We start from the raw sequence: 23,065 nt of genomic DNA, 5'->3' as shown, positions 1-23,065 counted from the left end.
CCAAGCTCTTTACCAGCGTCTATCCTAGCTTACACCAAGAGGGATGTGTAACTCAGGGAATGTCCCTGGCCTTGGTACTTCTCACGGGGCAGGGCACTCACACTTCTGAGTCGTACCTTCTGCTCCACGTGCCAAGCCTCAGAGTCCTGGGCCCTCCCACCGCAGGACTGACCGCAGCTTCCTTCTCAATCCTCTCTGGATCCCAGCCCAGATCATGAGTTCTCCTCCAGCATCATGCCGCTCAGGCCTTGCCTTCTCTGTGGTGGCAAAATATCGCTCTCATTTCTTACTTACACTCTGATGTGGCCCTGTTGGCATGGCTCCTGAAAGAAAACTAAATAAAAAGTATCTTTAAAAAATTATTTGAAAAAAATTATTAAGTTTTGTAATTTTTAATTTTTATGAATACGTACATATATTTATGGGGCTACATGAGACCTCATAAATATGCACACTTATGTACTCATACAAATTAATATTTTGGGGCCAGGCGTGGTAGCTCATGCCTGTTATCCCAGCACTTTCGGAGGCTGAGGCAGGTGGATCACCTGAGGTCAGGAGTTCGAGACCAGCCTGATCAACATGGAGAAATCCCATCTCTAATAAAAATACAAAAATTAGCCGGGCATGGTGGTACGTGCCTGTAATCCCAGCTACTCAGGAGGCTGAGGCAGGAGACTTGCTTGAACCCAGGAGGCAGAGGTTGCAGTGAGCCATGATTGTGCCACTGCACTCCAGCCTGGGCGAAAGAGTGAAATTCCATCTAAAAAAATTAATATTTTGATACAGTCATGCAATGTGAAATAATCAAATCATGGAGAACGGGGTATCCATCCCCTGAAGCATTTATCCTTTGTGTTACAAACAATCCAATTATATTCTTTTAGTTATTTAAAAATGTACAATTAAGTTATTGATTATAGTCACCCTGTGTGGTATCATAGAGTAGGTCTTATTTATTCTTTTTTTTTTTTTTTTGGAAACAATCTTGCCATGTTGCCAGGCTGGGGTGCAGTGGCACGATCTAGGCTCACTGCAACCTCTGCCTCCTGGGTTCAAGCAATTTTCATGCTTCAGCCTCCCATATAACTTGGATTTCAGGCACACAGTACCATGCTTGGCTAATTTTTTATATTTTTATAAGAGATGAGGTTTCACGGCCGGGCGCGGTGGCTCAAGCCTGTAATCCCAGCACTTTGGAAGGCCGAGACGGGCGGATCACGAGGTCAGGAGATCGAGACCATCCTGGCTAACACGGTGAAACCCCGTCTCTATTAAGAAATACAAAAAACTAGCCGGGCGAGGTGGCGGGCGCCTGTAGTCCCAGCTACTCGGGAGGCTGAGGCCGGAGAATGGCGTGAACCCGGGAGGCGGAGCTTGCAGTGAGCTGAGATCCGGCCACTGCACTCCAGCCTGGGCGACAGAGCGAGACTCCGTCTCAAAAAAAAAAAAAAAAAAAAAAAAAGAGATGAGGTTTCACTATGTTGCCCAGGCTGGTCTCAAACTCCTGAGCTCAGGCAATCCACCCGCCGCAGCCTCCTAAACTGCTAGATTATAGGCAGGAACCCACCATGCTTTTGTACCCATTAACATTCCCCCATCCCCCCACTATCTTTCCAGCCTCTGTGAACCATCCTTCTACTCTCTATCTCCATAAGTTCATTGTTTTTGATTTTTAGATCCCACAAATAAATGAGAACACACAGTTTGTCTTTCTGTGCCTGGCTTATTTCACTTAACATAATGACCTCCAGTTCCATCCATGCTGTTGCAAATGACAGGGCCTCATTCTTTTTCATGGCTGAATAGTACTCCAGATGGAAAGTCTCTTTAGTGATCTTCTGACTCAGTCAATAAAATGCATCAATATTCCCCTGGGTATGCACGCCTCTATTCTAGATGCTGGAGGTACTGGAGAAAACAAAACAGGCAAAACTGCCACCCTCACGGAGCACGAGTTCTGGTAGGAGAGACAGAAAAAAAAAATGCAAGAAAATATGCAGTATTTCAGGTGTTGATGAGCACTATAGAGACAAAGGAGAAGGGAGACCAAGGCATTCTAATGAAGGATGATCAGGAAGGCACATGTTAGAAGGTGACATTGTGCAGAGACGTGGGGAAAGTGAGTGAATGTGTCTTGAGGCTGAGAGACAACCGTCTCGCAAGTCCACAGGCCCCTAAACAGAAACAAGCTTGGTGTGATGGAGGAATCATAAGGGGTTGTAATGGCTGGAGCTAGAGCTTATCCTCCCAGCTGAGGAGGTAGGAAGTAGAGATTGAGATTTTGGAGTCGAGCAGACCTGAGGTATCTAATATACAATTTTAAGGTACTGGTGTTGCTGTAATAGAACCTTTCTGGGTCACCCCAAAGTACTGACAATGACAAATATATTGGGCAGGTGGTGTGGGAATGTCAGAGAAAGAGGCTGGGTTATTCTCTGGGTCCACGCAGTGCAGAGACAAGAGAATAAATGTGAGACGGAGGGAAACGGGAGCAGGAACTTGGAGGCAGAAATAACCAAAAGAAACAGGAACCCTGAGGAATTTGTAAAAGTCTCAGCAAGCTGTTCAACTCATAGGATGTGTGATGTAAGCTCGGGTCAAATTTGTTTAAAATGCAAAGGAACAGGTGACCACAGCTTACCTCTGGGCCAAGCTTATTTAGGACACCAAATATTTGAAGAATCATTTCATCTTAATTTGGTTTGTTCTTACTAGATGCTCCCAGTGGTTTAAACCTGCATTTCAAGCTGTTTTTTTTTTTTTTTTTTTTTTTTTTTTTAAACCTACACTAAGGAATACATTGGTGGGTGAAAAGAAAAGGAGGCTTTGTGAATGAGGTTTTTTAAATAGTGAGATTCCTTGGCATGCATAAAATATTATTTGGGGTAGACGAAAGCTTGATTTGTGAAAATCTTCCCTAGGCCACGTAGTGCGGAATCAGAGGACTGTGGCGTCGCAGCCCGGCATGCAAATAAACGTTTCCAGCAATTCTTTAGAGTATGCATTTCTTGATTTTTGGCTGCAGAAAGGATGTTATCCAAAAATTAGGTAGGTTTGGCTTTGCATTCCAATTGTTCATGCAGCCAGAAAACAATGCCATCTGGATGTCATTCCTTCACCTAGAGTAAGGCTCTGTCACCATGCATAAGCATTGTAACATAATCTCTGGGTTACAGTCCTGGCTGGCACTGACTAGCTTGGAAACTTCACCACAAATCCCTTGAGTCTCACTTCTCCCTACTGTAAAGGCAGGATAGTTATTAATTTGAGAACACATTTGGTTGTACTGAGGATTCAATAAGAGAGAATGCTTAGCAGAAAAGCTGGCCAATGGTAAATGGTATTCAGTAAATAAACACATTTAGGTCATCAGCAGAGAGCTACCTGGATTTTATTTCCTTCCTTTTTTTTTTTCATAGAGAAAAATTACAGGGATTCACTTTCTAAGAAATTACACTATGTTCAATGACTTCCCATCAAGAGTAGGCAATGTTCCGTATCCTGCCATTGGTAAGTATCAAATGGACCCATGTCAGACAAGTCATGGCTTTTAATCTCCCTTTATTGGCCACGTCACCTGTCAGTGACCTTGACTGTTGCCGGCTGTCTCAAGTTCTGCAGTTTCCTGATAAGTGTGTTTACGGCTTTGGAAGTTATGTCTGCCGAAAACCACATCTGGTTCACCGCCGCCTCAAAAGACACACAATGAAATATAAAAGTCTAATTCTTCGGTGTACACAATCCATGTCTCTTCCCCCAGAGGACTCCAGATGGAGTGAACTCAGGAGAGGCGGTGCTTCGACGGCTGATGATCTTGCGGACAGGAGGAGAGAGGAGCATTAGCTATGTTTTTAAGTCCTGGCTGAACTGGCGGGGGTTACATGACCTCAGACGCAGGGATAAGCAAGCAAGCCCTTGCTCCGGGAAGGGCTACGATGCCTTTCAACACCCATACGTCTCTGTTGAGCTCATCAACACCCTTTGGGCAGAGGTGGGTTGAGATTTCTCAGACTCAGAGTAGTCACATTTCCTACTCTTGTAGTCTCAATTGATAAATATAATTTTAATATGGGCATCAGAAGGAATTCTGGTATTATGAGTGGTGGGAGAAGCATTTTATACTTTATTAGGGTATGAGTAACAACATCTTTATTTACTTTTAACTTTTATTTTAGGTTTAGGGGTACATGTGCAGGTTTGTTACAGGTAAATTGCATGTCACTGGGGTTTGGTGTACAGATTATTGCATCACTCATGTAATGATCACAGTACCCAATAGATAGTTTTTTGATGCTCACCCTCCTCTTTCCCTCCCTGCTCAAATAGGCCCTGGTGCTATTTGAACATGTGAGATTAGATTTTCTGTTCCTGAGTTAGTTCTCTTAGGATAATAGCCTCCAGCTTCATCCATGTTGCTGCAAAGGATGTAATCTAATTCCTTTTTATGACTGTATAGTATTCCAGGCTGTATAATTACCTCATTTTCTTTATCCAGTCTACCACTGATGGGCATTTAGGTGGATTGATTCCATGTCTTTGCTATTGTGAATAGTGCTGTGATGAACATACGTGTGCCTGTGTCTTTATGGCAGAACAATTTATATTCCTTTGGGTATATACCCAGTAATGTGATTGACAACATATTTATTTAAAAATCGAGCCCTTATTTTAAAAATCTTAAGTGCTTTCTTCATTGGCTGTGAAAACTGTATGAGGTAACTGTGAATGTCATTAGGTCCATTGTACACATGCTTAAAGAGTAAAGCAACACACCCAAAGACGGTCAGTCCTTTGAACGTGGGCTGTTTGAAGTTTGTGACTATTACATAGATGTCATTTTTACTGAGTATATGTCTAGCAGCTTTATTGCTGGGTCACAGGCTGGACATATGTTTTGTTGCTGGAGATTGCCAACTCATTTTCCAAAGCTGTTACACCCATTTATATCAGTTGATTCCAAGCAGCAGAGCCAGATTTGAAGCTGGGTCTGGCTGATTCCAGTTTTTTTTGTTTTTTTTTTTTTTGAGAGAGGGTCTAAAAGCTTTGATCTCCATGGGCTCAAGTGATCCTCCTACCTCAGCCTCCCAAGAAGCTGGTACTGTAGGTATGCTCCACCATGCCCAGCTAATGCTTGTATTTTTTATAGAGAAGGGATTTCATCATGTTGCGCAAGCTGGTCTCGAACTCCTGGGTTCAAGCAACATGCCGAAGTGCCAGGATTACAGGCGAGAACCACCACGCCTGGCCCCTAATATATGTGTATGTATTACATATGTATATATAATGTATTATACATATTTCTACATTATATAAATTTTGCATATAATATTTCACATATATTTATATATTATAAATATTTACACATATATATTTACATGTATATTTTACTTGTGTATGTTTATATATTTTTATATATTTTACATATATTTTAATATATAAAAAATTAATAGCAGGCAAGAACAGCCTCTAATATTTTGAACCATTGTACTGTATTCTGTAAAAGTACTAAGTATAAATAGGAAAGCCTTCCCAGAGAACCTTTGCTCCTGGCAAGTAGAGGGTTTGGTTTTTGAAGATGGTTTTGTTTTGTAAACATCTTTATTAATATGTAACATTCATACAAGTGCATAAATCTTAAGTGAGCTGCTCAGTGAATTTTTACAAAGTGATTATTACCATGCAACTACCACCTGACCAAGATATAAAGCATTTCTAGCAGCACTGACAGCCTCCCTCCAACTTTGTTCTTGTTCCAAATTATCTTTACTCTAGTGGACCCTTCACATTTCCACATGCCGTTTAGCATGATGCAGTCATTTTCCACAACAAAAAAATTCCTGCTGGGATTTTGATTGAGATTGCATTGAATTGATTGATTAATTTGAGGATTTTGTTAGATTGGTTCTTTCTTCCCTAAGTACTCAAAATAATTCGCTGGTAAAAACACATAGGCCTGGGGTGGTTGTGTGCGTGTGTGTGTGCGTGTGTGGTGTGGAGGGGCTGAGAGAAGGGATTAATTATAATTACAGATTTAATTTCTTTTTTTAATTTTTAATTTTTTGGGGTCAATTGTAGGCATATATATTTTGGGGTACCCAGGATATGTTGATACAGGCATCTGATGTGTAATAATCACATTAGAGTAAATGGAGTGTCCATCACCTCAAGTATTTATCCTTTCTTTGCGTTACAAACAATCCAACTATATTCTTTTAATTATTTTAAAATGTACAATGAATTATTGACTGTAGTCACCACGATGTGCTATCAAATACAGATCTTACTATTCTGTTGAACTCTGTACCCATTAATCATCCCCCCAACCACTAGCCTCTGATAACCACGGTACAACTCTCTATCTCCATAAGTTCAATTGTTTTTCTTTTTAGCTCCCGCAAATAAGTGAGAACATGGGAAGCTTGTCTTTCTGTGCCTGGCTTATTTCAATTAACAGAATGACCTCCAGTTTCATCCATGTTGTTGGAAATGACAGTTATGGTGGAATAGTACTCCATTGTATATGTGTGCCACACTTTCTTTATCCATTCCTCTGTTGGTGGACACTTAAATTGCTTCCAGATCGTGGCTACTGTGACTAGTGCTGCAGTAAACATGGGAGTGCAGGTATTTCTTTGATATACTGATTTCCTTTCTCTTGGGTATGTATGTAACAGGGAGATTCCTAGATCATAGGGTAGTGCTCTTTTTAGTTTTTTGAGAAACCCCCTAGATTTACTTTATTAGCTATAGGAGTATTGGGTTTTCTGATGTTTCTTATGTCAGTTTTGCTAGGTCATTTTTAGACAAAAATTTCCATTTTATCTAAATCTTCCAATCTATTGACTTACAGCTGTTCTACAATACATCAAAGAATTATTTTATGTGATGGATATGTTCTATGTGTTGATTGTGGTCATATTTACATGGGGGTATACGTTTGTCAAGTCTTATTCAGCTGTGCACTTAAAATGGGTATATTTCATTATACGTAAATTATAGCTTAGTGTAGTTCAATAAAAACTTCCAATTGATACTATTTTATTTTTACCTGTACTTACGAAAAAAGTTAAAAAGTTTAATCATATCAAGTGTTGGCAGTAAGATAGGCTACACTGCAAGAGAGGGTATACATTGCCACAACCACCTGGAAGAACAATTTGGAAATACCATTTATTTATTTATTTATTTATTTATTTATTTAGAGACGGAGTCTCACTCTGTCACCCAGGTTGGAGTGCAGTGGCACGGTCTAGGCTCACTGCAACCTCCCCCTCCTTTGTTCAAGTGATTCTCCTGCTTCAGTCTCCTGAGTAGCTGGGATTACAGGCATGTTCCTCCATACCCAGCTAATTTTTCTATCTTTAGTAGAGATGGGGTTTCACCATGTTGGCCAGACTGGTCTTGAACTCCTGACCTCAAGTGACCCGCCCCCCCTTGACCTCCCACAGTGCTGGGATTACAGGCATGAGCCACTGCACCTAGCCTGGAAATTCTTTTAAAATGGGAAATGATTATATGCTATTACCTACAAGGACACATTTTAGGGAGATCCTCCCACTTATGCTCAAAGAGATGATGCAACATTTGTTGCGGTTGTGTTTGTAAGAGAGAAAAATAAAATAAAATAATGTAACTATCATTCAGAAGGTGAATGGTGGTAAACATACGTGGTAAAATAGCTCTTAAATATAGCAAATTAGAATTCCACATTTGCAACTTGGACAAATCCCTCAAAGGAGTGAGAAAAAAAAAGGGATCACAGTTGATGCCCTTTATATGTACATTTTGAAAAGCACTATTCTTCCCCCTGTGTCATAAAAATTTTAGCTGGGTGTGTGGAAATCCAGAATAACGATTTCCTTGCAGCTAGGTGTGCTCATGTTCAAGCTATGTTCAACAGGATCTGAGGCATGTTGTTGAATAGTTCCGGAAACCTTCCCTAAGTGACAGCTGAGGAAAACCTTTTAAGTCCTTCACTTCCTCCTCCTACTTATCTTTCCCCCTTTTTCTTTCTGTATTGGTTTCCCAGGGCTACTGTAAGCAGACAGGAAGAGGCTCCAGGGATTGTAGGAATTTAATCCATTTGAACAATCAGCCCGTTTTACAGCCTCCTGCCCTGCAGACTGGTCTTCCCCAGCCCTGGGTAGAAAGAGGTCATCTTGTTGGTTTAAACCAGCTCCTGACAGGTGATGAACCCAAGTGAACGTTCCTTATTACCATGCTCAAGTCTCTACCCTGGGAAGAGCTATAGCTTCATTACTATAACATGCAACCTATGTGCCAGCGTGATTGCTCACTGCCTCTGCACATCTATGTGGGGTGAGGTACCCTCTGTCCTCTCCATCACCCCATAAAACCCTCGTCACTTTCCCTATGAGAGACACTGCTTGGGAGAATCCTCCCAGCGTTGTCCTTATTTGAGCCAAGTAATAAAACGCCCATTGATCCAATCCTGCCTCCATGTGGAGAGTCATTTCTTACTCGTCAGGGGAATGAACCCTGGTATTTTTCGAGTAACGCTACTGTAGCAAAGAGCCGTAAACGACGTGGCTTTAAACAACAGAAATGTATTCTCTGACAGCTCTGGAGGCTTTAGAAGTCTGAAGTCGGTGCTCTCTGGGGGCTCTAGAGAACAATGGATTCTGTGCCTTGCTCCTGGCTCCTTGTGTTGCTGGTGATCTTTGACCCTCCCTGGCTACAGATACGTCCACTATCTGACCCTGTCTTCAGATTGCATTCTCTCATGTGTGTCTGATTCTGGGTCTCTCCTCTTCTTATAAGGACACCTGTCACACGGGATCAGGACCCACTAAATCAGTATCTTAACTTGATCACACCTACAAAGACCTTATTTTCAAATAAGGCCACATTCACAGGTATCGGGGGATTCAGACTTTAACATACTTTTTGCGGGGACATAGTTCAACCCACAGCATCTTCCTATCCTCCTCCTATTTCTTTAATCCTTCTAAACCTTTCTGTTGGTTGGAATGTGAATGTGATGGCAGGAGCTATAACAGCCATGTTGCACCATGAAGTAAATTCAGAAATAGACTCCAGGAATGGAGAACCTAAAAAATCAAAGAAAGTTGGATTCCTAACATAATAATGAGGCCACATCAGGTCTAGACTACCTACGAAGACTCTTATATGCAAAATAAATAAATATCTTTTAAACCCCTATTCTCTTTGCTCATATAATTTGTTGGACTCTAAGTGTGAACGTACTAAACTTATGAAGTGTGGCTATGTTTGAGGAAGAGAGAGTAGAATGGGAAATGATGGTCAGAGGGAACTTGAACTTTCTCTGACATCTTTTATTTATTTAAAAGAAGATAAATAAACAAAAGTTTAGTATTGATAGTTAGGACTTACAGATGGTGGAAACCTTTGATAACATTAACCTTTGAATTTAGAATTTTAAAAATTTGTCCTTCCAGAATATCCTCAAATATTAAGAGGACTCTATTTGCACCTTTTACTCCAGGTCACGTGAATCAGTGTGAAATTCCTGGAATGCACTGGCTTTTTTTTTTTTTTTTTTTTTTTTTTTGAGAGAGAGTCTCACTCTGTCACCCAGGGTGGAATGTAGTGGTGTGATCTTAGTTCACTGCAACCTCCACCTCCTGCTTCAAGTGATTCTCTTGCCTCAAGTGGTTCTCTTGCCTCAGCCTCCTGAGTAACTGGGATTTTAGGTGTGGACCACCATGTCCAGCTAATTTTTGTATTTTTAGTAGAGATAGAGTTTCACTATGTTGGCCAGGCTGGTCTCAAACTCCTGACCTCGGGTAATCCACCTACCTCAGCCTCCCAAAGTGCTGGGATTACAAGCATAAGTCACCATGCTTGGCTCCTGCACTGGCTATTTTTGACCCTCTCTGCCCCGATTGGACTGTCCTCCTTTTCCTCACTTGGGCATCTCCTAAGCATCCTCCAATCTCAGCTCCAAGTTAATGATGAGTGATGAGACATCTAAGTAAACATTTGGAAAATCAGCGAAAATTAATTTCCATCAGATTCCATAATAAAAGCCCAATAGATGGTTCATTTTCATAATTGCCTGAATTACAAAAGTAACACTTGCTCACTATGAGAAATCCAAATACCAGTATTATAAAACTTGATAACAGCAAAAATTGAAATCTGCCTTTTATCATCTCTATTGTATCCCAGACACAACTAATCTGTATAAAGATTTAAATATCTTAAAACCAAACTATAGAGCACTAGGATAAAATTGGGGACTATTTTAAAAATCCAGTGGCAGGAATGAGCATTTCTTACATGGAACTGAAGGTGGAAACTTTAACCAGATTCTTCTGTAGTTAAAACAGTTTTTAAAATCTTACATAAATGAAAAACTGGGAAAATATCTGCAACATATACAATGGACCAGAATTACGATATCCTTAATATATAAAGGGATATTTCAAATTCATACAGAAAGGACACAACAGGTATGTATGTATATATATGTGTGTGTGTGTGTGTATATATATATATATTTTAAACTGAGTTGTGCTTTATCGCCCAGGCTGGAGTGCAGTGGCGTGATCTCCACTCTCTGCAACCTTTGCCTCCTGGGTTCAAGCAATTCTTGTGCCTCAGCCTCCCAAGTAGCTGGGTTTATAGGCACCCGCCACCACGCCAGGTTAATTTTTTTTTTTTTTCTAGAGACAGGGTTTCACCTTGTTGACCAGGCTGGTCTCGTACTCCTGACCTTAAGTGATCTACCCACCTTGGCCTCCCAAAGTGCTGGGATTACAGGCGTGAGCCACTGTGCCCAGCCACAACAGGCAATTTTGGAAAGCAAAAACTAAGTGCAACTGATACCTAAAAATAAATAATATCTGTAGATGGGGAGAATGTAGGGGAATTTGCACATTCATGTAATGCTGGTGGAATTGAAAATCAGCAAAACTTTTCTAGGAGAAAATGTGACCCTATGTATCAACAGCCTTTAAAAAGATAGAGTATCCCCCTTTATTAATGGTTTGGATGTCTGGGATTTAAGTTACCTATAGAGAGTACAGTAAAATATTTTGAGAGAGAGAAATCACATTCACATAACTTTTATTGCTGTGTATTGTCATAATGTTTTATTAATTTTTTGCTAATCTTTTATTGTGCCTAATTTATAAAATAAACATCATAGGTGTGTACAGACAGAAAAAAAAAATAGTATGTATATGGTTTGGTACCATCCTTATTTCCAGCCATCCCCTGGGGGTGTTGGAAAGTATACGCCCCCCCACCACCCCCAGTGGAAAAGAGGGCCTGCTATGCATGATTTTGACTCAATGATTTCACTAGAAATCCCCTATAAGAAAAATTGAATATGGGTGAGCTACAAACCTATTCATCTCAATGTTGCATATAGTAGCAAAGAAAATTGTAAACAACCTATTTATAATCTTCGTTAAACAAATGATGGCATTTGTTCAATAGAATAGTATGAAGGTTATTAAAGTGACTTAATTTCTTCAGAAGATGTTTGCAATGTATTAAGTGAAAAAAGTGATGTATATTAATCCATCTTTTTAAAAAGGTGTCCATATATGTATATCATACAGAAGATTGGAAGAATATATATCAATGTGTGTAAGGAGGGTTGTTTCAGAGGGGTGGGACTATGGGCAATTTTCATTTCCTTTTTTTTTTTTTTTTTTTTTTTTTGAGACGGAGTTTCACTCCTCTTGTTGTCCAGGCTGGAGTGCCATGGCACAATGGCTCTCTGCAACTTCCGCCTCCCAAGTTCAAGCAATTCTCCTGCCTCAACCTCCCAAGTAGCTGGGATTACAGGCATGCGCCACCACACCTAGCTAATTTTTGTATTTTTAGTAGAGATGGGGTTTCACCATGTTGGCCAGGCTGGTCTTGAACTCCTGACTTCAAGTCATCCATCTGTCTTGGCCTCCCAAAGTGCTGGGATTACAGGCGTGAGCCCCTGCACCCAGCCTCATTTTCTTTTTATCAATCAATGTGTTTACAATGAGGAAAGTGTTGATAAGGTCTCAGTTGAAGCATCTCATCCTTTGGGAAGCCTTCCTGCCCTCCAGTCCTTATAAATACCCTTCCTGTGTGTGTTCACTGTGTGTATCTCACGAGACTAGCAGTCTGAACTCTTCAGTATTAATTTCCTTGTTCTGTTGGTTGTTCATCACTAGAGAATAACTTCCTTGAGGAAAAGAGACACATCTTGCCTCGTCATTGCATTCTCAATTTGTAGTTTGAAGAATGTTTGTTGAATGATGAATTGAAAATATCCTTTTACTTGGTCTTGTAAGCAACTATCTGCCAGCATCCCACTGTTAAATAATTTATAAAACTGGAAATCACAAATTTCCAATGGGAGTGAGTAATTGCTTCAAACTCTGGTTTTGCCGATGGAGAAACGGAGGCTGGGGAGAGACGAAGTGACAACTGGTGTTGCATGGTGGTCTTGGGGCAGGCTAGGACCATACCTGCTCTCATGGTTTTTCTCCTAAGGCTTTCACAGACCAGACTGCTTAGCAGCGGGCCTCCTGATTTGCTTTTGTTATAAAAGGAAATCTGACACACACAGAATCGTGAGAGGGGATGGATGTTTCTAGTTAAGGCAGGAGGGGGCAGTGAGAAAGGGAGAAACCTGGGTGTCCATGAGAAACAAGTTTCAAAACTAGATTTTATGGTATTCCACCTGTCTCCACGCTCTGAAATCGTGTGTGTGTGTGTGTGCGCGCGTGCGTGCCCATGTTTACTTCATGGGGAAGAAAGTGCAAGAAAACTTTGTTTCGTGAAGCCTGGCAAATTCAACCTCTGAGACAGCCACTCTCAGAAATCTGCTCAAGCTGTTCCTTTCTTTTCTCTAATGCACCCTGATGGTCTCCCCACCTCTCGAATTTGCTGGGTCATTGGATCTGTTTCCACCTGGCTGCATCTGAGTAGCCGCATTGTCAGTAAGTGAATTTGGGCTCCCAGCTGGGGGCCTCAGCAAGTTTATCTCTGAAAATGGACCTGTCTTCAAACCTAATCGTGTCTCTGTATCCACCATCTCTGAGCAAACAGCTGGAAAGTGAGTTGAGTCAACCAAGTAGCTGGTCTGCACGGGGCTTTCTGTATGACACATATTTTGATATTTAATCCTCAAAAGGTTTTGATATTCCTCAAAACCATTCTGTGAGGAAGAACTACCATCCCCATTTTGCAGATAAGAATACCGAGTCCCAGGGAGAGAATCACTTTCCCTGGGTTATACAACAGCAAGTGGGTGAGGCTGGCTGAGAAAGCTGAGTGTTTTGGGTAAAAGGAAGTTAAATTTGGTTTCTTTCTGGCAGGTAGCATTTGCAAGGAGCCATGTGTTTAAAAACAAAAAGTGACTTTAGTATTCATAATACTTAGGAACATGCAATAAACACTGAACCTGGTTCTTTACCTTAAATTAGATGACAAGAAATTCAATGTAGTCATTTTTAAGAGACCCTTGTCCCTTCTTGAGGTTATACAAGTATCTTAGGACTTGTGAGTTATTGGGGAAAATGAAGCCCAAGTGGGTCCTGGGTTTTCTGTGGGTGTTGTTGTAGTTATTGAGATGGGGTCTCGCTCTTGTCAGCCAGGCTGGAGTGCAGTGGCACGCTCTTGGCTCACTGCAACCTCAGTCCCCTGAGCTCAAGAGATCCTCCTTCCTCAGCATCCTAAGTAGCTGAGACCACAGATGCATGCCACCACACCTTGCTACATTATTATTTTTAAATTTTTGTTAGAGACAGGGTTTCACCACGTTGCCCAGGCTGATCACGAACTCCTGAGCTCAAGCAATCTGTTTGCCTCCGCCTCCCAAAGTGAGGGGATCACAAGCGTTAGCCACCGCACCCGGCCCTGTGGGTATCATTATTGAAGGTGCTTTTATTTTCTATTCTGGATGGCTCAGAGGAGATCCTTGAAGAGTCATCTCCACGGACCACAGATTCAGCCACAGATACTCACACCGATGCTCTAGTATCACACACACACTGCAGAGGCCTGCAGCAGTCATTGTTTTTATTGACAAGTATTTGTTATCGAGGTTTCCACCCCTTGCAGAATATCCATGCTAGTCTTGTGGATGTATCATCCTAGCAGTGGGTCACTTCTCTATTCAGACTCCAGAGCCAAGACCCCTGCGACAGAGTAGGAGTGCCCAAACCTGCAGTATCCTACAGCCCTGCTTGCCGTCTTGAGATGCAGATAACATTTTTATCATTCTCTTTTTAAATTTTTCTTATTTTGTTGAGGTATAGCTTATAAACACTAAAATGCCCAAATCTTAAGTATACAGATCAATGGATTTGTACATAGGTATATGCCTTAGGTAACCACCATCCAGATCTAGTCACAGAACATTTTCATTATCTTAGAAAAATCACTCATGACCTATTACAGTCAGTAACTCCATTGTTGGGTGTAACCACTGTCTGATCTCAATCACTGTAGCTTAGCTTTCCTCTTTTTGCCATTCATATAAATGGCATGATCCAGAAGGTACTCTTTTGTTTCTAGCTTCTTCTGCCCAAATTGTTTTTGAAAATCATCCATGTTATTTGGTTTTACCATATTTCATTCTATTAGTATTAATGTTTCATATTACATTGTATTTGCATACAGCAATGATTTCTTTTCCTTTTTATAGACCTGTGTATTGTTTCCAGTTCGGGACTATTAAGAATAAAGTTTCTATGAGCATTCTGGTACACATGTTTTTGTGGGCATTCGTGAGATGGTTTGGCTGTGTCCCCACTCAAATCTCATCTCAAATTGTAATCCGCGTATTTCAGGGGAGGGACTTAGTGGGAGGGAGGTGATTGGATCACGGGGGTGGTTTCCGCCATGCTGTTTTAGTGATAGTGACTTCTCATGAGATCTGATGGTGTTGTAAGTGACAATTTCCCCTGCTCTCTCTCTCCTGCTGCCTTGTGAAGGATGTGCCTGCTTCTCCTTCACCTTCCACCATGATTGTAAGTTTCCTGAGGCCTTCCCAGCCATGCAGAACCGTGAGTAAATTAAACTTCTTTCCTTTATAAATTACCCAGTCTCTGGGAAGTTCTTTATGGCAATGTGAAAATGGCCTAATATAATACATACTCATTTCTCTGGGGCATAATCCTAAGACTGAAACTGGGGGTCATAGGGTCTTAGTTAATTTTATTAGGAACTGGCAAATTGTTTTCCAGAGTAATTGAATTACTCTGTATTTTATATTCCCATTTGCAGTGTGTAGGAGTTCCAGTCCCTCCACATCCTTGTCAATACGTCTATTCGTTTTTATTCCATTCCAGCCTACAGGAAAACTGGATGCTTATTTTCTCCATCAGAGTTTTCTGCCATATTGTACTTCCTGCCATATTGTACTTTCTGCCATATTGTATATATGTCGGTGTTCCTACTGGCGACATATACACCACATTTTAAGGTCGTGGTTTTTCATTTTCACTCTGGATTTCTCCTAACGGCCATCCACCTTTCCTTCTCCCCTACCTTAAATCTTACTTTAATTCTGTTTGGAAAAGTGGAAAGGAATATAGATCAAGTAGCTATCTCCTATTATATTCAAAGTAAAATGTATACTAGAGAAGTAGGTATAAGAAAATCTTCATTTAGGGCCGGGTGTGGTGGTTCATGCCTGTAATCCCAGCACTTTGGGAGGGAAAGGTGGGTGGATCACCTGAGGTCAGGAGTTTGAGACCAGCCTGGCAAACATGATGAAACCCTGTCTCCACTAAAAATACAAAAATTAGCTGGGTGTGGTGGTACATGCCCCTAATCCCAGCTACTTGGGAGGCTGATGCAGGAGAGTTGCTTGAACCCAGGAGGCAGAGGTTGCAGTGTGCAGAGATCGTGCCACTGTGCTCCAGCCTGGGCAAGAGAGTGAGACTCCATCTTAAAAAAAAAAAAAAAAAAAAAAAGGCTTCATCTGGGGGCAGTCTAGTGTAATGGAAAATTCTAGGCTTCTGGGCTCAGATGGCCCTGTCCCTTACTGACTGTGACTTTAGGCACATCACTTAATAGCATGGAATTTCAGATTCATTGAGTATAAAATACAGAGAGTAAAAATTAAATGACATAAGGGATATAAAACAGTATGCTACAGACTTGGTGATTCTTCTCAAGTACATTTCAATTTTAGTTTGCATCAGTCAGGATGTGCTCTGGTAACATGTAGCCCCCAAATCTCAGTGGTTTAGCATGATGGAAATTTATTTCTTACATTCTATTTCTAACCCTGGTTGTTGGAGCTCTCTCATCAGTCACTTAGGAACCTAGTCTAAAGGAGGCATCACTTTGGCTCCAGGTTGCATGAATAATAGCATTGAGTGCTAGGGGGGAAGGGAGTGTGGTGGTAAATTCAGATGTCCAGTCGGCAAATGTGTGCTGAGGAATCTATTCTGTGATAAACATTGGAAAGACAGAAACAAGCAAGCAAAAAATACTGTACCTGCTTCCAGGAGCTCACAGCATAATAATAACAACAATAACAAAGATAACAGCAACAGCAACTGCAGCTGCAGCAGCCAAAAGTTCCTGGGCACTTACGAAGCCCGGCACTGGATCAAGAACTTATTTTATGCTGCAGATATTTTCCCCGTCAGAAAACTCAGATAAGGGAAAACAGAACTTTTTCTGTAACTGAATTTCATTTTACTCTTAAGCACCCATTTCCACTGCAAAATTGAATTAGAGAAAATGTAATCACTTCTGGTTTAAAACTCAGTCTCTTGTGGATACTGTTCAGTTGACCCAACATTCCCTCCCTTGCATTTCTCTCTTTCCCACTGTGTTTAAAGTTCCTGGCGTGGGGTGCAGGCTTTAGTATTAAGGCATGCCAGACTTTGGGGAGAAGTACCTTCTGTTGTTACCTGTCCCCACCTAGTGTAGCTATGTGTCCCTTTGTTTCTACCACTACTGATTGATCAGGGTTCTGTAGTAGCCTTTTGTTTTGGGGTCAATAGATCAACATCCCTAATCCCCAAATGTGAAAATGTTTTTGGTCCTCTGGTTCTCACGGCTGCTTCTGTGCCCTTCTTGGAAACTTAGGTGCTTCCGGCTGCTCTCTCCACACCACACTGGCATGAGGATCTGCAAGGCTGCCCTCAATCCTCCTCACCCAGAAAATCCCCATAGCCATTTCTACTCTGTGGCTTGGGTATCATGTAGGTCAAAGAACTTCTTTATAAATCGTACAGACTCCTGGGAACCGTAGCAGTGGCTCCCCTGCTCTAGGATTTCCCTAAACTTTCTTTCATCATCCTCCTCCTCCTAGACCGTAGTTATTCTGTTTATCCAGGATCAACATATACAAGCCTAATGGTTTTAAGTGACCTTAAAAAAACTGCTCCTGAAAAGACAGACCAATCAGTGTTCCAGCTGAAGATGGAAACTAATCAATACTATTTTGTAATATGGATAATAACAGTGCAAGTTCAGGACTGAAATACAATCAAAGGCCTGAAGCTAGAATCAATATGAATTAGGATTCTGTGTCCATTCATCATGAAGGCTGATCAGTTGTTGGCTTTGAACAGAAGGTGCATGCCTTGATTAGAGCTGTCAGTGGTAGGGAGTAAATTAAAATGTGTTTGTGCTCCACTAGTGTGTTTGAATTTTAAATCGCTGGAAATCCCTGTGTGGCCTAAACTGGAAGTTTTCTCATATGCAAAGGGACAGAGTTGCAACAGATAGTTGATCCCTAAGTGCCTTTCCAGCTATGAGGTATTCTGTTTCAAAATAGGATGTCGGCTGGGGGCGGTGGCTTACGCCTGTAATCCCAGCACTTTGGGAGGCCAAGGCGGGCGGATCACGAGGTCAGGAGATCGAGACCATCCTGGCTAACACGCTGAAACCCCGTCTCTACTAAAAATACAAAAAATTAGCCGGGTGTTGTGGCGGGTGCCTGTAGTCCCAGCTACTCGGGAGGCTGAGGCAGGAGAATGGCAAGAACCCGGGAGTAGGAGCTTGCAGTGAGCCGAGATCGTGCCACTGTACTCTAGCCTGGGCAACAGAGAGAGACTCCGTCTCAAAAAAAAAAAAAAAATAGGATGTCTAACAATCTTAACTCATTCCTTTGTAACTTAATCTTTCTGCATCAGGGAGAAATAGCAGCAAGCGCTTGGTATTTAAGGAAAACATACATTTATAATTCATTTATATGCAGTCATATACATTATAAATGGGAGTCCAAAGGATACCTCCCTTAATAAGCAAGTGAGAATTTATGAACTCCTTTGCTTCCAACCCACTACTATTATTTGTCTTATATTAATGGCCTCTCTACCCAGTAGACTATAAGTCTATTAACTTTTTTTGTTAAATGGAATCTTTCAGATTTGTTGCAAACCATTGGGCTCTCGGCTCATTTGCAATTTCTCCATTGTTTATGAATACACTGATTTATGTCATGGGGATGTCATGGCTCATTTTGGGTCTAATTTTGACTCCCACTTGAATTCAAGGCATCTGAGCACGTCTTAGGGGCTCAACAAGTATCTAGTTGAATGAATTGATTTTCGTGATGACAGTTGTAAGGGGCGATTGAGAAGGTGGTTTATAAACAAGGCCTTGGGGAGAATGACATAGTTATAATGACTGCTGGCTTTGGGGACAGATACTCTTAGTCCCATTTTCTATCTCTAATATTGAGGGAGATTAACTAGATTTGGGGGGCCTTGTTTATGTATCTACAAAATAAGCACAATTACAACCAAGCTTTTACGGTGGTATTAAGAGTTCAACATGGTAATGTATGTAAAGGGGCTTAACAACTTGCCCTGCACAGAGTAAGTGTTCAATAAACTTTAAATGCTATTGTAATGTCTACCCCACACTTGGGCCCATGAACTTATTTCTGAACTTTTCATCAAGGAGGACTGTAGGGAGAAGCCAACAGAGCTGTTTTCACAAGGGACCATGTGAAATGTTAAGGTGGGTCCAGAGGTCCTGGAATTTAAATTTAAAGCCAGGATCTAAAATAAATGAAAATTATTACTGTTCATGACCTCATTTGTCCCTCGGGCTGGTGAGGCTTAGGGGAGCTCAAGGTACATTTATATTGGCTTTCTTGTATCTATACCTTTCTTTTTGTCTTGGTGTTTTTCATATTGACAGAGCCACAAACTAACTAGAAAACTACATACTCCTCAGTAAGAATAGTGAACATTTGCAGCATGTACTATATGTCAGGCACAATCCTATGTGCTTTTACAGGAATATCTGATAGAATCCTCACAATAATCTTTTGAGGGAGATCATTATTTTATAAATGTAAAAGGAGAGGCTTAGGGGGATGAAACCGTTTTTGGTTTGTATCAATCAGTATGAACTGTGTTGTGTTGTGGTAACAAGCAGCTCCCAAATCTGTGATTTGGCATAATGGAAATTTATTTCTTACTCTTACTGTATTTCTAACACTGACTATTTGGAGTTTTCTCATCAGTCATTTCGGAACCTAGGCTAAAGGAGACTACACTTTGACACCACGTTGCACAAATGACAGCACTGAGTGCTAGCTGGAGTAAGTTCAGGTTTTCAGTCATTTATTCAACAAATGTCATCAGTAAAAGAGGGAGCTGGCATTAAAGTCTTGCCTGTCTAGAGCACCCAATCTTAGCCACCCCATTGTGAACATAATCCCACAGCCCTCAAAGGCCTCACCTTTTCACCAACTAGTTCTGTTCCTTTTGTGATTGATGATGCAATTTCAGTATTCTAAATGTTGTATTTACATAGATTGGGGCTACTCAGATCATTCACACAAATACATCTAGCCATAAATTCCAGAGAAACCATGCCATGCAGCTCCAAATTCCTTCACTTCTCCCACCGGTACAAGGGCTTCATATGAGCAAAGATTTGCAAATGATGTTCACATCCAGCACTTCACATTTCTTACTTTTAATCGAGACATCTTCTGCTTGCCACTTTTGGCACTCTGCTAGTGCAGCCTTCTTTAGTATCCAGACAACAGCTATTTTCTCTGTTAGCCAATTACCCTCCACTGAAGGTTCCAGTATCCTCATACCTGCAGAAAAAAATTACCTGGAAAAAATGCACTTTTCTCAGAGCCCAGATGGTGATGGATTGTACCATGATGATTTTTGTTCATCTACACTGGTGGATTTTCCTTTCCTGCTGAAGGAAAAGATCTCATTCTGCAAATGCACCAATGATGTGTAATTATCATCACTGCAAGCCTTCTACACGTCTCAGCTAATGGTTCCAGCTTCCGTGATGATTCTCATATTTTACCCAATTCCATACTTGAATGGTTCTGTCCTGCTCCTGGTAACAGTAACAGTTGGCTTCTAGATAAACTTAAATATCCTGGCTTTATATACCTGGCTCATAACATGTGATGATAATAGCAATCACTACATAAGTTTCAATCATATCTTTACTCACAGAAGGGAGATACTCTTGGTTGAATATTTAATTCAGTTTTGTTAAAACTTGAAGTCATCTTAAAACAGGCCTGCCTGACAGAAATATTTAACATCAGGAATTCATGAGCAATGGGACCCCAAGGTCAAAAAAAGGGAATGTGTAGTCAAATCCAGCCTTGCTTGTCACAGCAGACTGGAGCTTTGGGAATTATTAAGCAGGCAGTGGGAAAAACAAAGGAGATAATGTTCTTTCCTTTGAAGTAATTTTTCTCAATGCAAAATGCTTTTTCGGAGTCCATGTGGGGTAATTTCCACCCATTTTTGCATTTAGGAGATATGCATCCAAGTCCTCAGTCTCAGAGTTGGAAGAAATATTTTTTCTTTATTGTCCTCAGTCTCAGAGTTGGAAGAAATATTTTTTCTTTATTTTCCTTATTTCTACTAAACTTCACCCCAAACTCTCAAACAAGTTGGTTAAAATAAAAAAAATTGTGGTCAATACTGAGGCTTCCCTATCCCTAGAGTTTGTTTATTATAGTATTTATTGAATTGAATACTTGAAATATGACTTTCTGTTGACATGCACATGACCTGAAACCATCTTCTATTTTAAGCTTGGAGCCCAAGACCCTTTTGTGGGGTTGCTGTCCCCTTACCCTGGGGTCCTGCTTTCAGAGGGGTACTTGATAGCTTGTCCTTTGATATCTAAATTTCTTGGGTGCTGCTCCTTCATAAAGGCCAAAGTTCCCACTGTTTGTGAGACACTCACTTTCCAACTGCAACCCCCTTTCCATTTCTAGGGGTGGAAATCCTGCCTCTTTCTGCTAGTTTCCCCTTCCTGGGTCTGATAAATCCAGTTCAGGTCTTTATCTTGTGAATCCTTTGCAATTTGCTGTGGCAAAAAATCCCTAAGATCTCTTTGAGACGGAAGACCAAACATACAGCAGAGAAAACACAGATTAATAATTCAAAAACTTATCTGCCACTGGTTAAAAAAAAAAAAAAAAAAAAGAAAATTAGAATCAAACCGTTAATTTCTCCCTACACTTTCTCCTGCAGCAGTGAATATAGTACAAGACTTGGATTCTATGATAATTAGAATAAGGCTTACAGAACTATATTCCATTTCCTAATTGGATCATTAGCAGTTCTTCAACCATCTTATCTCATGGGTATCCACCCTGCCTTTTATGGTTGGGGTGGTTTTCTTTTCCTCCCCCTCTTAGATCTTAATTTTGCAAATAAGGACTGAGAAGTGGCATTAAGATCAGCCTCATTATCACATTGCAGTTTGGCACCATATTTCTCTCTCTCCATCTTTATTAGCAGAGTCTCTGATTTTTTAAGCTCATTTGCATAATTTCTAACATCCTGGGTTTATTCAGAAGGCCTTTTTAATGAAGAAATGAAGGTCTTCTCTACCCCAAAGGGCTCTTCATTAGGGCACAGTGGAACACAACACCTAAGAACGCAGAGTCCACAGGCAACTGAAAAGCCTGGATTTGAGTTCTACTTATCTGCTTCCTGGCTGCGTGACCCTTAGGAAGTTGTTCAACGTCTTTGAACCTCAGTTTCTCCATGTGCAGCAATAGCAGCTACATCTCATGACCAATTCGAATCGCTCCATGGAAAATGCAACAGTGTCCTGTTCATACTATTGGGCATTGTTGTCATTATCCTTTTCTCTTTATTAATGTAAACATTTTACTGAAGAATGACATACATACAGAAAAGTGCCTGTGTCAGAAGGATAAAGCTCCAGGGGTTTTCAGAAATTGATACCAGCATCTGAGTCACCAGCATCCAGATCAACAAACAAAGCATTAGCAAAACTCTAAGAGCACTTTCACAGCTCTTTCCTGCCACTAAATCCTTCCCCGCAAGGGGTAACCACTCTCCTGACTTCTAACAATTGCAGGTTAGTTTTACCTATTTTTGAACTTTATGTAAATGGAGTCATACAGGATATACTATTTTTGTCTGATTTCCTTTTCCTGATATTTTTCATGAGATTCATTCTGTTTTAGTCAGCAGAAATAATTCATTTTTCATTGCTATATAGTGCTCCATTGTGGGAATATGCCACAATTTTTATCCATTCTACTTTTGGTGGACATGTGGGTTGTTTCATATTTTGGGCTATGAAATATAGCAGTGTGACAGTATATTCTAATGCATATCTTTTGGATAATTTGCATATGTATACATTTTTATAGGCATGTATTTAAGCATGAAATTACTGAGTCACAAGTTATGGATCTGTTTAACTTTAGTATACACTGCCAGTGTTCCCAAGTGGTTGTAAAATTTACACTCCCTCCAACAGTGAAAAAGAATTCCAGTTGATCTACATTCTCACCAAGGTTTGGTGTCATTGATCTTTTTCATGTTAAACAATATGGTGGGTGTGTAGTCATATCATATTGTGGGTCATCCCCAATCAAAAATCTTCAAAAAATTGAAAAATTTTTTCAACTTTTTGTTTGGAAATAATTTCAAACTTATGCTCTTCACCCATATACATCACCTGTTCATCATTTTCCACATTTGCTTTATTATTTTCTCTCTGTAGGCATACACATACTGCTTTTTAAAAATATGAGGTAAGTTTCAGATATCATGCCTCATTTACCACTAAATGTTTGAGTGTGTGTACCAAGAACCATCTCTTA

The 23,065-nt window shown here is 40.6% G+C and overlaps 1 long non-coding RNA gene across 1 annotated transcript in view; it reads left to right on the top strand.

Annotated features, from left to right (window-relative positions):
- Positions 1-3,657: 3,657 nt before the first annotated feature.
- Positions 3,658-23,065, top strand: part of LOC105464264 (uncharacterized) — a 114,234-nt gene continuing 94,826 nt past the window's right edge. Inside the window, exons 1-3 of the long non-coding RNA XR_003014050.2 lie at positions 3,658-3,994; positions 5,150-5,262; positions 14,940-15,011. This is a non-coding gene — a long non-coding RNA (uncharacterized lncRNA). The remainder of the gene's footprint in view (positions 3,995-5,149; positions 5,263-14,939; positions 15,012-23,065) is intronic.

This window comes from Macaca nemestrina, chromosome 18, assembly GCF_043159975.1.
Source record: "Macaca nemestrina isolate mMacNem1 chromosome 18, mMacNem.hap1, whole genome shotgun sequence".
Taxonomy (NCBI): Eukaryota; Metazoa; Chordata; class Mammalia; order Primates; family Cercopithecidae; genus Macaca; species Macaca nemestrina.
This window is presented reverse-complemented; position numbering and strand designations above follow the sequence as displayed.